The sequence below is a fragment of the Pelophylax lessonae genome (assembly GCF_965119305.1).
Source record: "Pelophylax lessonae genome assembly, chromosome: 4".
In the NCBI taxonomy this organism is placed as follows: Eukaryota; Metazoa; Chordata; class Amphibia; order Anura; family Ranidae; genus Pelophylax; species Pelophylax lessonae.
Window position 1 is genome coordinate 262,418,053 of NC_138771.1, and position 18,110 is coordinate 262,436,162.

The 18,110-nt window shown below is 43.1% G+C and overlaps 1 protein-coding gene across 1 annotated transcript in view; it reads left to right on the forward strand.

Moving 5' to 3' along the window:
• PTPRB (protein tyrosine phosphatase receptor type B) overlaps positions 1-18,110 on the forward strand; it is a 213,600-nt gene that overhangs the window by 720 nt on the left and 194,770 nt on the right. The gene's annotated exons all lie outside the window — the stretch shown is intronic.

Below are 18,110 nucleotides of genomic sequence, written 5' to 3' on the forward strand. Positions count from 1 at the left end.
TCAGTAGGCCTCAAAAAATGTTATATTTATATTATGCTTGGGAACTAAAGCTTAGGACTTAAAACTTTTTTGCATAAATGTTTTGATATCTTTTATAAAATGCATTATTCCTTAGCAATTTTATGTAAATTCCAATTTATATTACTATTTGACATGTTAGACATATTAGACTAAATGATGGCCTGTACGTAAAAATCATCCCTTCATGGGTGTCACTTCAAACCACAGCTTTTTTTCTTTTTTTTTTTTTTTTCTTCCAATATTATGGAATTTGTTTTTTTGAATGGCAGATGCATTAACAAAATGCATCAGCCAATGCATACTAGCTTGGTAAAAAATGGCTCCATACTTTATAATGGAGGCAAGTGTAGCATGTCATGGGTTATACATACATTTTTTAATATTTATTGCATGCACCTGATTCGATTTATTTAGTAAGACTGTTAATAGCAGTGGTGTTGAACAACTATCCTTGAAAGCCAATCATAAATCAGCTTTGATTAGTACGCTTTCAGTAACCAATTAAAGGAGGGTTTCTGATTGGTTGTTATGGTTTACTGAATACCTTGTATTTTAGTCTGAAAAGAAACCAGCTCTTATCATCATTATTACTATACAGCAGGCTAATAAAATTCATATCAATAAAGAGGAAACTTTTTCCACAAATTGAAATATGATTAACTGCCAAAACATTTTAAATGGTAATTAATAGTGCTAAAAGTCCATATTACAACATAATAATCATACTCTGGTAAGTTTATTTTTTCTTTTGCAGTTTGTACCTCTGCATGAATTATGGTGTAAAGTACTGAGACTGAATAAATCTGAATATAGCTACAGATACTGATCATTGCTAAATAAAGAAAGCTACATCATACCAGTATTATTTGTGGCCTATGTCAGCATATACTGATCATATACAGGAAACAAAGTATGAGGAAACATTAGGCCTGGTTCACACCTATGGAGGTTGCTTTTGATCCGTTTCTGCTGCGCTTTTTGCGGTGCGTTTTTGACGCATTTTTTTTGTTAGTTTTGCTTTTTTGTGCTAATTTGTTGGCAGATTAAAAAAATGCAAAAAACACATAAAAAAACACTACATGCTTTTTCTCCATTAAAGTCTAATGAACCAAAAACACACCGTTTTTTAGAGCCGTAGAGCATTTCTGCAAAAAACAACAAAAAACACATAGGTATGAACCAAGCCTTAAAGTGTAATTCATTAAAACTGTACAAGCACACACCCAATCACAATCCATGCTGACTGATTTGAAGTCAGCAAAATGCATGCTGATTAGTTGTTGTGGGTGGTTTTTACACTTTACTACTGCCATTGTCTATTGAATGAGGCCACAATTGGAATAGGGAAAGCTGCATGGGATCTATTAGATATGAATATATTCACAAAGGAATAGGATCCCTGCCAATCTCCACCATCTGAGCTGCATTAGATCCAAAGAAATTAGGAATAATGTGTAGTCAGGCTGCTAAGGATAATGTAGGGAAATTACTTGAAGCACTTTATAGCTATCGTATAAAACACAATTCATCACCCTACATTAACTCAAAAGGCCCAGTGCGCAGCCCTGGAAATCATCATGGTAATAAATTATCCCCATCATATTATGTATGTGCATTTAACAAATATTAGGCATGTTTTTTACCTAAAAAAAGCCTGGATTATGTAGACATTCAAAAGCCCTGGGAATTACTGTTGGGTTTTGCCATTTTGGATATGATGTCTGCAGCCCTAGAGGACTCAGAGTCACTTGATTGACACTCTATATTATTTCCCTTCACTCCTTCCTATAAAAATGTATGAGGGGAGGTCAAAGAAGGGGAAGGGGAGCTGGGCCAGCACAGAGAATCATTAGACGCTTTCAAAATCAGGGTGGATTTAATTTAAATCAAGTCAATTTAATTTACAATGTAAATCACTAGTAAAAAGGCTTGATTTAAATCAACTTGATTTAAATCATAATTTTTAAAGAGCAGCTGTCATCTCTGTCCCACAGCGGCTCCTCCTCTGACCCGCTGTTGACTCCCCGACAGTCCCATTTACTTTAATAGGATGGCTGGTGATGCGACAGCGATACAAAAAGGTGAGGGACGTGGCAGCAGCAGGTGAGTGGATGCCCGCTAACAGGCGCATCCATGATGGATCTGAAATGACAGGTGCTCTTTAAATGTAAGGACTGGTATTTCGTGTGAATTAGTGTGAATGCATCAATGCAGTGCATGTTATCTCAGCTTGAAGAGTTTGGATTCATTGAATGGGTTAACCAAAAATGTAAAGATTGCAGAATATACAGACTCATATTACATAACTAAGCTCCATTTCATGCTGAATAAACAGAATTTTCTCTTTCGGTCATTGGCGGACACAGCTCCATATCATATTTGACCCTTGGGTTATGCTGCTCTTCTTAGGAGTAGGACACTAGGCGGAAAAGAGTTAAAAAAGCTTGACTACGCCCCTAGGGCAGTCCCAGGGGGTATACTCCCACTTCCTGCTATAGGATCTCAAGTGATCCGGTTTGGTTACAAGATTGAGTTTTGGTCTTCGCCCCCAGCAAGGTTCTTTCCTTCCAACCTGCGCCTGTCATCAGATCCGCTTTAGGGCCTTCACTGGGCGGTTCAGGATTTGCTCTCACAGATAGCCATTGTACCAGTTCCAGATTCTGAACGTTTTCAGGGGTTTTATTCAAACCTATTTACTGTTCCAAGGAAGGAGGGCAAGGTCCGTCCTCAAGGCCCTAAACCGCTTTGTGCAGGTTCAGAAATTCGGAATGGAATCCATTTGCACGGCAGTGGCATCCCTTCGTCAAGGGGATTTTCTGGCCTCTATCGATATCAGGGACGCTTACCTTCATATCCCAATATATGTCAAGCATCAGCATTTTTTTCACTTTGCTGTGGGCGAGGAGCACTATCAATTTGTGGCGTTACCCTATGGTCTCCCTTCAGCTCCTCGGGTGTTTACAAAAGTGGTACTGGGGTACCTGGACGATCTCCTTCTGCGAGCGGAGTCTCCGTCTGTTCTGCAGGAAGATCTGGACATTACTGTACGGACTCTGCAAGAGTTCGGCTGGACATTGAATTTTCAGAAATCAGCCCTAACTTTGATCAACAAACCGGGTCTGACTCTAGATTCAGCTGCAGCCCGGGTGTTTCTGCCAGAAACAAAACTGCTGAAGTTGCAGCATGCCATTCGGCTTCTGTTATCCCACCAGATCAGGTTATGCCTGTCACAGTGGACAGATTGTCTGCAAGGGTGCTAAGGATTTCAACGCCACAGCGGTGGCATATGTCAATCATCAAGGACCTGTTAGCCTCCAGCATCAATTGGAATGTTCAGAGGTTTGTGGCAAGGTCTCAAGACCCTCTGGCAGATGCCGCAAATGCTCTAGTGGCCCTTGGGGCCATTATCGCCTCATATATGCCTTTCCTTCGCTCCAGCTTCTGCCGCTACTTCTGCGCAGAATCGAGGCAGAAGGGATTCCAGTCATTCTGGTGGCCCTAGACTAGCCTCGTCGGGCTTGGTACACAGGCCTGGTAAGACTGGTAGTGGACACCCCTTGGCGGGTTCTTCTCAGAGAAGATCTTTTGTTTCAAAGACTGATCTTCCATCCTGCTTTACGGTCGCTGGCTTTAACGGCCTGGCTATTGAAAGTCAGGTACTAAAGGACAGAGGGTTGTCGGATTCGGTAATTCCTACTCTGATAAAAGCTAGGAAATCTGCTTCTCTGAAGATTTATTATACAGTTTGGAAGGCGTATATTACTTGGTGTGAGTTCTTTTTCGACATCACTTCTGCTGGAATTTCTACAAGGTGGTGTCAATCAGTGTTTGGCCCTGAGTACCATCAAGGGCCAGATTTCAGCCTTGGCAATTTTCCTTGGCAAAATCCTTTCCTTGGCAAAATTCCTTGGTTTACACTTTCGTGCAGGGGGTCCGCCACCTGGCTCTTCCAGTAAGGTCTCCGGTGCCTCCGTGGGATCTTAATCTTGTACTGTTGGTTCTTCAAAAACCGCCTTTTAAACATATTCATGAACTTCCTCTGCTCACTCTGTCACAGAAGGTGGCTTTCTTGGTAGCTTTTACTTCTGCAGACAGGGTCTCAGAGCTGGCTACATTGTCCTGACGGTCACCTTGCTTGTGGGTCCACAGGGACAAGGTGGGACTATGTCCCCGTCAGTCATTCCTTCCTAAGGTCGTCTCGAGGTTCCACCTAAATGAAGACATTGTGTTGCCTTCATTGTGTTCTAAGCCTAAACACCCTAAAGAAATTGCATTACATTCCCTGAATGTGGTTCTAGCTATCAGGATGTATTTGGTGGCGACTGAGTCGATCCGAAAATCGGATTCCTTATTTGTCCTTACGGATGGTTCTCGTAAGGGACAGGCTGCATCTTCTGCGACCATTTCCAGATGGATTAGGCAGGCGGTGGTGCAGGCCTATTCCATTGAGGGTCAGGTTCCTCCTTACCCTGTTAAGGCGCCTTCTACGAGGGCGCTTAGTGCCTCCTAGGCCTTCCATCATCAGGCATCAGTGGTCCAGGTTTGCAAGGTGGCCACCTGGTCCTCTGTACACACATTCACAAAATTTTACAAGGTGGATGTGTTGGCACCTGCGGATGCTGCTTTTGACCGTGAAGTTTTGCAGGCCACTGTTCCGCCTCTTGAGGGTGTATTTTTTCCTGGTAGGGGAGCTCCAGTTGTTTCTGGTTGAGCTCTTTGGTTACCTGGTTGGCTATGTTTAGCCCTTTTTGGGAATTCTGTTTATTGCTGTGTTTTTCCCACCCCTCATGCTGACACGGCTTTGGGATGTCCCAAGGGTCAAAGAAGATATGGAGCCGTGTGCGTCAATGAACGAAAGAGAAAATATGGTTTTGTCTTACCGTAAAATCCTTTTCTCTGATGTTCATTGATGGAAACAGCACCCACCCCTCTGTGGAGTTGGGTTATGTATTCTTCTAACACTGCTTGTTACAAAACTGAGATCCTATAGCAGGAAGTTGGAGTATACCGCCTGGACTGCCATAAGGGCGCAGTCAAGCTTTTTTAACTCTTTTCCGCCTAGTGTCCTACTCCTAAGAAGAGCAGCATAACCCAAGGGTCAAAGAAGATATGGAGCTATGTCCATCAATGAACATCAGAGAAAAGGATTTTACAGTAAGACAAAAATCCCATTATTAATGTATCTTAAATAGAACATTTTCTTTAGATAGATTTATATTCCAAAAGCATTTTATTTAAATAAATTTGATAAAAATGTAAGAAAAAATCTGATTAAAATTTTTAAAAAATTAGATTTTTTTTGATTTAAAAAAAAATCATCGATTTTTATCCACCCTGGTTAAAAGAGAAGAGGGCTATGATGTGCAGGGAGGAAAGGGGCTATGCTAAAGCATTTAATTCTTTCAGAAGTAGTAATATTTTCTATGTAGTTCAGAGTCACATTGCAAGTCAATGAAAAAATGTTTATGGAAAGGAACAAGCTTCAAATAAGCACTTAAATTCACAATTTTTCTGTACTTTTAGTAGCAATTATTTTTTAAATTGGTGACAGGGTCTCTCTAACCTGTATGTATATAAGGAGGGTTCAGCAGCTGGTTAATGCTTCTGCTGAGTTCCATTCAATACATGGTGAATACATCCCAACCAGAGATTAGTAAAGGGTTCACCATACCCCATGAGGAAAATGGTGGAAGTATTTGGAGTATGTGATGATCATGAACCACACAATAACCAAAAGATGACTTCCTTTCAACTTACAGTGGTGCTCCACAAAAAAAATGATTATTGGTATACTAAAAAAAAAATAAAAAATACTCCAATATAGAAGCTCCAAAGTACAAACCCGATTCCAAAAAAGTTGGAACACTGTACAAATTGTGGAAAAAAAAAACAGAATGCAAAGATCTGGAAGTTTCAGATTTCAATATTTTATTCAGAATACAACATAGATGACATATCAAATGTTTAAACTGAGAAAATGTATCATTTTAAGGGGAAAATAAGTTGATTTTACTGTGTGGCATCCCCTCTTCTTTTTATAACAGTCTTCAAACGTCTGGGGACTGAGGAGACAAGTTGCTCAAGTTTAGGAATGGGAATGTTGTCCCATTCTTTTCTAATACAGGGTTCTAGTTGCTCAACTGTCTTAGGTCTTCTTTGTCACATCTTCCTCTTTATGATGCGCCAAATGTTTTCTATGGGTGAAAGATCTGGACCGCAGGCTGGCCATTTCAGTACCCAGATCCTTCTTCTACACAGCCATGATGTCGTAATTGATGCAGTATGTGGTCTGGCATTGTCATGTTGAAAAAGGCAAGGTCTTCCCTGAAAGAGACGACGTCTGGATGGGAGCATATGTTGTTCTAGAACTTGGATATACCTTTCAGCATTGATGGTGGCTTTCCAGATGTGTAAGCTGCCCATGCCACATGCACTCATTCAACCCCATACCATCAGGGATGCAGGCTTCTGAACTGAGCGCTGATAACAACTTGGGTTGTCCTTGTCCTCTTTAGTCCGAATAACATGGCGTCCCAGTTTTTCAAAAAGAACTTCAAATTTGGATTCATCTGACCACAGAACAGTTTTCCACTTTGCCACAGTCAATTTTTAATGAACCTTGGCCCAGATATAACACCTGTGCTTGTGGATCATGTTTAGATATGGCCTCTTTTTTGGCCTATAGAGCTTTAGCCGGCAACGGTGAATGGCACGGTGGATTGTGTTCACTGACAATGTTTTCTGGAAGTATTCCTGAGCCCATGTTGTGATTTCCATTACAGTAGCATTACTGTATGTGACGCAGTGCTGTCTAAGAGCCTGAAGATCACGGGCATCCAGTATGGTTTTCCGGCCCTGACTCTTACGCACAGAGATTGTTCCAGATTCTCTGAATCGTTGGATGATATTATGCACTGTTGATGATTATAACTTCAAACTACAATTTTTCTCTGAGAAACTCCTTTCTGATATTGCTCTACTATTTTTCACCGCAGCATTGGAGGAATTGGTGATCCTCTGCCCATCTTGACTTCTAGAGACACTGCCAGTCTGCCACTCTGAAGAGCTCTTTTTATACCCAATCCTGTTGCCAATTGACCTAATAAGTTGCAAATTGGTCCTCCAGCTGTTCCTTATATGTACATTTAACTTTTCCGGCCTCTTATTGCTACCTGTCCCAACTTTTTTGGAACGTTTAGCTCTCATGAAATCCAAAATGAGCCAATATTTGGCATTACATTTAAAAATGTCTTACTTTCAACATTTGATATGTTATCTACATTATATTGTGAATAGAATATAAGTTTATGAGACTTGTAAATTAGTCCATTCCTTTTTTTACTCACAATTTGTACAGTGTCCCAACTTTTTTGGAATTGGGTTTGTACTTTCCAAACAGGATAAGCAAAAAAAGATGGATGATGCATTTCTGATCTATGAAGTTGCTCCTGAGCGAGGCTTCTCACAGGCCAGAAGTGAAACGTGCTCAGTGGGCAGGCTGCCATTTTGTTTCTGACTATCCCCAATGTTCTTGCTGTTATAAATGATGCTATGTGATCTGTTTCCAGTATTGCATTTCTTATACATCCATAACACATAGGTCACATACCAGTTCACATGTGTGAACAGGTCCTAGAAATAGCTTACAAGCTCAATTTTTTGGATTGCAAGAAAAAAAAAAAAACACTACTGATGTTAGGGAAACCAAGTGTCATCCACCCACAACAGCTCTCTGGAACCCTAGCTTTGCCTGGGCTGCAATGTAACCTCACAACTGGAAATGTAGTCCCATATATTACAAAAGGAGCTTAACCTAGCCTTATGATTAAGTACCTTTTGGTGCAAAATGCATCGTGGCATCAGCTGTTATCTGCTGTATCTGTGCTTCTATTTTAATTAAACCTCCAGTCACCTTTATACAGCCCCATGGACTACTTTCTCATTTGTGAGCTCAAATGTTTAGTTATTTATTGGACTCAGAAATGTACCAAGTTCCTACAGACTTTTTTTTTTTTTTTTTAATGAAAAACGCCAATGTAAACAGAGTTTGGTAAATTTTCATGCGTATATACCCGAGAACATTTTCGGTGCTAAAGATTTTGTCATACCACCCACCATTTCAGCCCACCATTTTTTTGAAGTTCTCTTTAAATGAAGAAAAAGGAATGTGTACTTTTACATACTATTGGGCTCTTATAATTCCTGGTACAGTAGGAGTTCATTTGGTAGTGGAAGGGTTTAGAAATAGACTGAACAGAGAGAGGAGATCACCAGTGTGCTGCTACTGTCAAATGCCCAATCACAGTTTGGGGGTGGAGAGGGGAAGTTGTTTTGCTTAATTGCAGTAAAAAAAAGTCAAGTCACCAACCTGGCTGTGCCACCTATCAGGTCTGTGTAAGGCTTTATGTATTTTATTCGGCAACAATCTAGCCACGTTTTGCATTTTCCCATGTCCGGTGTTAAAGACATTCCTATCCTGAACTTGATTCTAACCACAGCAGCTTCTAAACCTTGCTAAAAACCTATGTGTACATTGACATATAGGCTTTTATAGAGTTTAGTTTGGCATCTTTGGCAAAAAAAAACTCCAAAAGCTCCTAAACTCAAGTTTAGGAGCTGCTAGTGTACATGAAGCCTTAGGCCAGGCATGTCCAACCTGCGGCCCAGAACCACAGGCAATATGGCCAACTGCCCCCTGACAATTTTTTTTTTTTTTTGCTGGGGAGGAAGGAAGTCAAGTCGGGGGCACGGCCACAGAGGTTTCCAACTAACTGTAGGCAGAGGCTGCCTCGGAGGGGATCATCCACTAGTTGTGTTAAATTAGTGCGGGGGGGGGGGGTCGCGGCAGGGCGGGAAGGGCGCAGCAGCGTTTAATTACTTATATACCTTAACTATAGTATATATTTTATATGCGGCCCGAGAAAATTTCTCTACACTCAATGTGGCCCAGAGAAGCCAAAAGGTTGGACACCCATGCCTTAGGCCCTTTCACACGGCCGGTTTGTTGTGGCTTACGGATTCCTGTGGCAAGAATCTGCGGATTCTTGCTGCAGAATGACTGGGTTATGTTATTTGCATTGGCTGATCAGCCCATTCAAACTAATGGCGGGCTAAAAGCGGCCACTGCTGATCGCACGTAGCTGCACACAGAGGGATTAGCTGCGGTTCCGGGGCAGATGTCCAAGCCTGGAACTGCAGCTAATCCCTGTGTGTGCAGCTACGTGCGATCAGCAGCCGCCGCTTTCAGCCCGCCTTTAGTTTAAATGGGATAAGCAGGCAATGCTAATCGCATAACCCGGTCATTCCTGCAGCAGCATATCGCAGATTCTTGCCGCAGGAATCCAGAAGCCGCAACAAACTGGCCATGTGAAAGGGGCCTGGATGGACAGAAATATACTCAAAATCCTTTGGCAGATAAAACATGTAACATATATGTATTTTAACTGTCCAACTGATAATTGCAGCTAAATGGCTATTTCTAGGGTTCTAGGGGCTGTAAACCATAAAAAGATAAGCTGTTGAAGAAAAATATCTTCAAAATGAACACACTCTTGTATACCTTTGGCTCACCCACACCGATGTTTGTTCTTTATTAGACTTATTTAATTAAAAAAAAGGGAGGAGCCAAATGCACAATGCAAAGTGTTGTGCTTACAGTAACCAATACCCCCATCTTGGACTGGCCTGGCTTCAGTGAAGTGATTTCTAGATGCATCTTTGCTATGCCTGTTGTTGCAATGTCTGTTGCTAAATACTACCTGAATTAGCAGGCAATGCACTGCCATGTATTTACCTAGTCGCAGCCAAGATAAGACATGGGTATCAGTGGTAAGCAAGTGATAGTGAACTTAGTTGGGTCCTTTGCAGGCAAATTACAACATTTTACAATTTAGATGCTGAATTCAAATAAAAAAAAATGCTGAGTAGGCTAACTGTGCAACAATTAACCACTTAAACCCCGGAGGATTTGGGTGCTCAAAGACCAGGCCCTATTTTGCGATTCGGCAGTGTGTGCTTTTTAACGGACAATTGCGCGGTCGTGCGGCGCTGTACCCAAATGAAATTGATGTCCTTTTTTTTCCCACCAACAAAGCTTTCTTTTGGTGGTATTTGAGCACCTGTACAATTTTTACTTTTAAACAAAAAAAGAGCGACAATTTTGAAAAAATAATATTTTTCAATTTTTTTTATATGAAATTCTCAAAAAAAAATGTAAAATCAAATTTTTTTAATATTTTAGGCCAATTTGTTTTCTGCTACATAATTTTGGTAAAACAAATTGCAATAAGCGTATTTTGATTGGTTTGCGCAAATGTTATTGCGTTAACAAACTACGGGAAAGATTTATGTCATTTTTATAGTTTTTTTTTTTAACTAGTAATGGCGGCGATCTGTGATTTTTTTTGAGGGACTGCGACATTGTGGGGGACAGATCGGACCCCTGACTGACATTTTTGACACTTTTGGGGGTACCAGTGACATTACTACAGTAATCAGTGCTATAAATATGCACTGTTATTGTAAAATGACACTGGCAGGGATACTTTATTGGTGATCAAGGGGTTAAATGTGTCCCTAGGGGCATGATTCTAACTGTCAAGGGGCGTGGCTTGTTAGATCATAACAGAGACATATGATCCTACATAGCAGGATCGCATAGCCTCTGTCATGATCTAAGGGAGAATGACAGATGGCTGTGTTTACATCAGCCGTCTGCCTTTCTCCCTCTCCTGAGCGAGATCGCAAGTGACCGGCGAACATCGGAGCCGCCGGTCACGCACGCGTGGATGTTAGTGAACGAGCGGGGGCAGGAGCGCGCTCACCCCCTACAGGCTCGTGTGCGAGTGACGTACCCATACGTCACTTTGCCCAGGAGGGGCTGACCGCCGCCGTATATAGTCATGCGGCGGTCGGCAAGTGGTTAATATAATTTGTTAATACTCATAATAGTTATGCCCACTGAGGACCTTTCCAAGTCCTTTCTACACCACCCCAATCCCTGAACTGTATTTGTCTGTTTTCTCCAATTTCACGGAGGATTGCAGTGACTTATTGGCCTCCTGAACCAGGATCCCGCCAGGATCACGCTTTTTGAATAACTTCTCAGCCTGGCTATCCTACTTTCTCTCCTCTGAAATACCCACTATTTCTGATGAATTTAACATCCCTGTTAAAATTAACAGCTTGGCTACAGCTCAACTTCTCAACTTAACCTCATCTTTTGACATAATACAATGGACACACACTTCCACCCGCTTCGATGGTAATACCCTTGACCTTATATTCTCCTGACTCTGCACCCCTGGCAATCTCCCCAACACCCCCTTTTGTCTCTCGGATCACAACTTCATCAGTTTCAAGGTATCCTTCTCTTCAGCCACCTATCCCTCCAAGCAGCAAATGATTACTCACAGAAACCTTCGCCACTTTTCTCTATTCTGCTACTGACCTCCTCCAAGACAAAATCTCAAAATGGCTTTTGAACGACTGTGGCATAGAACCAAATCCTTCCAGGACTTCACTCTATATAAATGTGCCCTCCCAAAATACAATTCCTGCCTCTACGCTGCCAAATAAACCCACTCTTATTAATACTGTGTGTAGGGAATCAGGCTCAAGGCAGGGGTGGTTTCTTTAAAAAAAACGTCAGGTTTTAGCCAAACGATAGTCACAAACAAAAGGTAAAGGCCTTTTGCCATAACTCATAAGAAAGTAAACGTCTGCCCTTCTCTAGCCTACTGTGTCCGTGGTCTGACAGAGTCCTTAGTTAAGGATAATTGTGTCCTTTACAAAGCTAATAATTGCAGCCTAGTTCAGCTACAACCGGCAATGCTCCTAGTCGCCTCATCCCCCGAGACACTGTCTCAGAGCTAGGACCAGCTGCCTTCATCAAGACCTAGGCAGAAAACATCAAAATGCGGTCCACTGAACTGGGAGTCTGTCCCTCCCAGATCTCTATTAGACTCCAAGTAAAACCAGCCTCGAAAGGGCTTAGGCTTTAATAACACAGAGTAAAGTCACTGTAACTGTCTATCTTTATAATTAAATCTTTGCTGGCATTACCATAAATTGCAAATCTAAGAATCCATGGAGGAACATACTGTATATCCCCTCAATCCCTTTTTCTTCCACTCTAACTGGTTTCACAGACACTCAGCTACACTTGTCACCCAATCCTCGTCGGCTGTTCTCTACCATTAACTCTCTGCTTTGTCTGCCACTCCCTCTACCCACTAACTCACTCGTTGCTCAAGAGATTACCAGTCACCTTAAAAACAAGATTAAAGCGGAGTTCTGGCCTCAAATACCTTTTATAACCAAAAATATCCCTATAATACTAATCCATCGCCCTTTACAGAACCGCTATTCTCATACTTACAAGGTGCACAGTATTGGATTTTAGTCAAAATCTTACTTTAAAAAACGCTGTCTGGGCGAGGCCATCTTGGATGTGGGCATCTGAAGCCGCAGTGTAATCTGCTGTGTCCTTCTTCCTGATTCCAGTTAGTGTTCTGGGAGTTCTTCCAGATTCCAGCCTCCTGGGAGTGATGACAAACAGCTCCCAGGATGCAATGCAAAGGCGGAAGTGATGTCGATGACCGCGGCCACAGAGCGGGGAGAAAGAGGAAGTACAATCAAAAATGCCCTCAAAATAAGGTAAGGGACCCACGAAAAAAATTGAAAATGCCCAAGTGTTGATCAACATAGCAAGCTCTCCAGGAATCACTAAAGTTTCAAAATAGGCCGGAACTCCGCTTTAAAGCAGTTTGTGAGGACACCTCCACTGTACAGATATCTTCCTCACTTATCTATATCTGCACAGTCCTTATCTATAACAGCACAGTGAACATTTTTCTCTTTTGAATGGGCTACTACTGAAGAGGGTATAAAACTTTTCTCAGATGCTCACCTAACCAAGCCTGTTCCCTCAAACTACTACGGTCACCCTCTTATTCTATACTTTGCTCTCTCACTCACATCTTTAGTGTCTCTCTATCTACTCACACCTTCCCTCCCCCTCTAAAACATGCACAGATCACTCCCATACTTAAAAAGCCCTCACTGGACCCCACCAGCCTGAACAACTTAAGACCCATCTCCTTCCTCCCATTCACCTCTAAACCTTTAGACCGCCTAAACTTTAATCATTTTAGCTTCTACAGTGCCTCACAGAAAACAACCTTCTTGACCCCTTACAGTCTGGCTTTCACTTGCAGCATCCCACAGAATCTGCCCTACTAAAACTCACTAACGATTTACTAACTGCTAAAACCAATGGCCACTACTCCATATTCTTACTACTAGACCTCTCTGAGGCCTTTGCTACTGTTGACCACCCACTCTTTCTAAATAAACTCCACTCCCTTGGCCTCTAAGATTCTGCTCTATCCTGGTTCTCCTTCTATTTATCACAGCGCTCCTTAAGTGTTACCTATAACTTTGTCTCCTCCTCTCCACTTCCTCTTTATGTAGGGGTTCCCCAAGGCTCTGTTCTTGGACTCCTTCTCTTCTCTATCTACACCACCTCTTTTGGTCACTTGATAACCTCCAATGGCTTCCAGTACCATCTCTATGCTGATGATACCCAAATCTATCTCTCTACTCCTCACATCACCGCTTCAGTCTTCTCACGCATTACTAACTTAATAACTGACATTTCAGCATGGATGTCGCACCACTTCCTTAAACTAAATGTCTCTAAAACTGAGCTGATAATATTCCCTGTCCCCCCCCCCCCCCCCCCGCCCGTGCCCTCCTCCATGACTTTTCCATCAAGATCAATAATGCAACTATCAGTCCCTGCCCTCACATCAGGTACTAAGTGTAATCGTAGACTCTGACCTGCCCTTTTGGCCTCAAATCCAATTGCTGTCAAAAGCTTGTGGACTTCACCTCTGTAACCTCTCTAAAATTCGCCCCTTTTTAACAATGAAACCACCAAGCTACTCATTTACTCCCTTGTTATCTCTTGCCTTGACTATTGCAACTCCCTTCTCATAGGCCTAGATCTCTATAGGCTATTCGCTCTTCAGTCTATCATGAATGCTGCTGCCAGACTCATCTACTTTACCAACCGCTCAGTGTCTGCCTCCCCTCTCTGCCAATCCCTCCACTGGCTTCCGATTGCCCAGCGAGTTACATTGAAAATACTAACAACTTACAAAGCCATTCACAACTGTGCCCCAAGCTACATTCTTGTCTCCAGATTTCACCCAAATTGTCCTCTCTGCTTCTCTCAAGACCTCCTGCTCTCAAGATCCCTTGACTTCTCCTTCCATGCTTGTCTCCAGGACTTCTCCAGAGCCTCTCCCATTCTCTTGAACTCTCTACCTCAGTCTGTCTGCTATTGCCTACTCTGGCTTCCTTTAGGCGATCCCTGAAAACTCAATTCATCTCTCTCATCTCATCTCACAGCCAGTGAGCCAATGAAGAGAGAGGGGAGGCATGGCTGATGCTCGGGAGCAAGCCTGTTGCCCCCATAGCAAGCTCTTTACAATTGGGACACTTGGCGGAAGAGAGGGGCCAGGAGCACCGACGGGGGACCCGAGAAGAGGAAGATCCAGGCTGCTCTGTGCAAAACCATTGCACAGAGCAGGTAAGTAGGACATGGGTATTTTAACTACTTAACAATGACGGCTACAGCGCGGACCTGAATTGCCGGGAGGGCCTACATTGACGTCCTCCCTGGGGAGCGATCCCGCCCCCTTACCACGTGATCAGCTGTCAGCCAATGGCAGCTGATCATGTAAAGTAAACAGCAGCCGGCGATCAGCTGTTTTTTTCTCCTCACACTGTCAGTGTGAGGAGAAAAAAACAAGGGTCGCCGGCTGCTGTCAGCGGGACATCTCTCCCAAAGAGGAGAGGAATTATTTGTGCCCCCAGTGCCACCTACCAGTGCCCACAAGAGCCCACCAGTGTCACCCACCAGTACCTCCTACCAGTGCCCACCAGTACCACCTACCAGTGCCCACCAGTGCCACCTACCAGTGCCCACCAGTGCCATCTGCCAGACAGCGCTGAAAGCTGAAAACTGACCTGGGCAGCAGGGGGGTTTAAGTGCCCAGTAGGCAAGTGGTTAAAAAATTCTGCCTTAAATATCACTTTAAATGTATTCCCTGTAAAAAGCTATGTGTACTTGCAATGGCCGTGAAGTGAATGGTGTTAGAAATACACAATGCTGATTATCAGTTACTTGCCTTATTCTCCTCCCATACTTTTAAATGTAATAAAATAAATAGTAAAAGTAATAATAAAAGTAATAAAAACAAATACCTAAGTGTATCTAGAGCCAAACTTTTTTTATAGCTTTGTATAGAGAAGGAAATATAACAACCTCAATCAAGTTTTTATTGCTGTTTATGCCCCTGCTGGAAAGTCCCCCCTCCCCCCTTTTTATTTGTCCTGATCACTATTGTCACATGGACAGAAACTGATGTGAAATACAACATTTTACATTATAGCCAGAGCAAATAGAGGGACATTGTTTAACCACTTAAGCCCCGGAAGATTTTACCCCCATTCCGACCAGGGGGTATTTTGCGATTCGGCACTGCGTGAATTTAACGCACAATTGCGCGGTCGTGCGACGCTGTACCTAAACGAATTTGACGTCCTTTTTTTCCCACAAACAGAGCTTTCTTTTGGTGGTATTTGATCACCTGTGCGATTTTTTGATCACGCGCTATAAACAAAAAAAGAGCGTCAATTTTGCAAAAATAGCAATATTTTTCACATTTTTTTTATATGAAATTCCCCCCCAAAAAAAATGTAAAAATCAAAATTTTTAAAAATTTTCGGCCAATTTGTTTTATGCTACCTATGTTTGGTAAAAAAAAATCGCAAAAAGCGTATTTTGATTGGTTTGCGCAAAAGTTATCGCGTTTACTAACAAAGGGAAAGATTTTTGTCATTTTTGTTGTTTTTTTTTTTAACGCGTAATGGCGGCGATCTGCGATTTTTTTTGCGGTACTGCGACATTGCGGCGGACAGATCGGACCCTTGACTGATATTTTTGACACTTTTGGGGTTACCAGTGACATTTTTACAGTAATCAGTGCTATACATATGCACTGTTACTGTAAAAATACACTGGTAGTGAAGGGGTTAACTTTATTTGGAAGGGAGGGGCTGTGTGTGTCCCTAGGGGTGTGGTTTCTACTGTGATTGGCTGTGGCTCTAGCTGTAAGGACACTGATCAACGGATCTACATACCAGATCCGTTTTATCAGTGTCTTTGCAGCGAGGAGAATGACAGGCAGTTTGTTTACACAAGCTGCCTGACATTCTCCCTCTCCCCCGCCGATCGCCGAGTGGCCGGCGGACATCGGGTCCGCTGGTCACACGCGCGGGGGGGTCCGTGACCACGCGGGAGCGGGAGCGCGCCTCCGGGGGCGCGCGCTCGCTCCCTAGACCCTCACAAGCAAGCAACGTAGCCCTACGTTAGTTTGCCTGTGAGGGGCCTACCGCCGACGTAGATAGTCGTGCGGCGGTCGGCAAGTGGTTAAATGTGGTGACAAACTGTCACTTTGGAGAGATTTCCTCTCACTTCCTGCTGTGTCCAAGGGACAGGAGGTAAAGACTTTAGGTGGCATTCCTTACTTTATGTAAAATTAAAAAGGGTCAGAGACTGCAGACATGATACAAGAGAGGGTCAGCGACTGCAGACATAATACAAGTGAGGGTCAGAGACTGCAGACCTACTACAGGAGATGGTCAGAGACTCCAGACATGATACAGGAGATGGTCAGAGACTGCAGACCTACTACAGGAGATGGTCAGAGACTGCAGACATGATACAAGAGAGGGTCAGAGACTGCAGACATACTACAAGAGAGGGTCAGAGAATGCAGACATATTACAGGAGAGGGTAAGAGACTGCAGACATGATACAAGAGAGGGTCAGTGACTGCAGACATAATACAAGAGAGGGTCAGAGACTGCAGACCTACTACAGGAGATGGTCAGAGACTCCAGACATGATACAGGAGATGGTCAGAGACTGCAGACCTACTACAGGAGATGGTCAGAGACTGCAGACATGATACAAGAGAGGGTCAGAGACTGCAGACATACTACAAGAGAGGGTCAGAGAATGCAGACATGATACAAGAGATGGCCAGAGAATGCAGACATGTTACAACAGATGGCCAGAGACTGCAGACCTAGTACAGGAGATGGTCAGAGACTCAAGCCATGATACAGGAGAGGGTCAGAGACTGCAGACCTACTACAGGAGATGGTCAGAGACTCCAGACATGATACAGGAGGTGGTCAGAGACTCCAGACATGATACAGGAGATGTCAGAGACTGCAGACATGATACAGGAGATGTCAGAGACTGCAGACATGATACAGGAGATGTCAGAGACTGCAGACATGATACAGGAGATGGTCAGGGACTGCAGACCTATTACAGGAGATGGTCATAAACTGCAGACATGATACAAGAGAGGGTCAGAGACTGCAGACATGATGCAAGAGAGGGTCAGAGATTGCAGACCTACTACAAGAGAGGGTCAGAGAATGCAGACATGTTACAAGAGATGGCTAGACACTGCAGACCTAGTAAAGGAGATGGCCAAAGACTGCAGACCTAGTACAGGAGATGGTCAGGGACTGCAGACCTATTACAGGAGATGGTCAGAAACTGCAGACATGATACAAGAGAGGGTCAGAGACTGCAGACATGATACAAGAGAGGGTCAGAGGCTGCAGACATGATATAAGAGAGGGTCAGAGATTGCAGACATGTTACAAGAGATGGCTAGACACTGCAGACCTAGTAAAGGAGATGGCCAAAGACTGCAGACCTAGTACAGGAGATGGTCAGAAACTCAAGACATGATACAGGAGATGGTCAGGGATTCCCCCCATCCCCCTCCCCCATTATTTGTCCTAATGACTATTGTCACATGGACAGAAACGAATGTGAAATAAAACATTTTACATTATAGCCAGAACAAATAGAGGGAAATTGTTTAAAAGAAGACACTTGTGGTGATAACTGTCTAAGAGAAAACTCACTTTTTCTCTGCATGAGATATACTGTATATATCTGCATGCCCTGTTATCCAAGCTGTTCCTTTCCA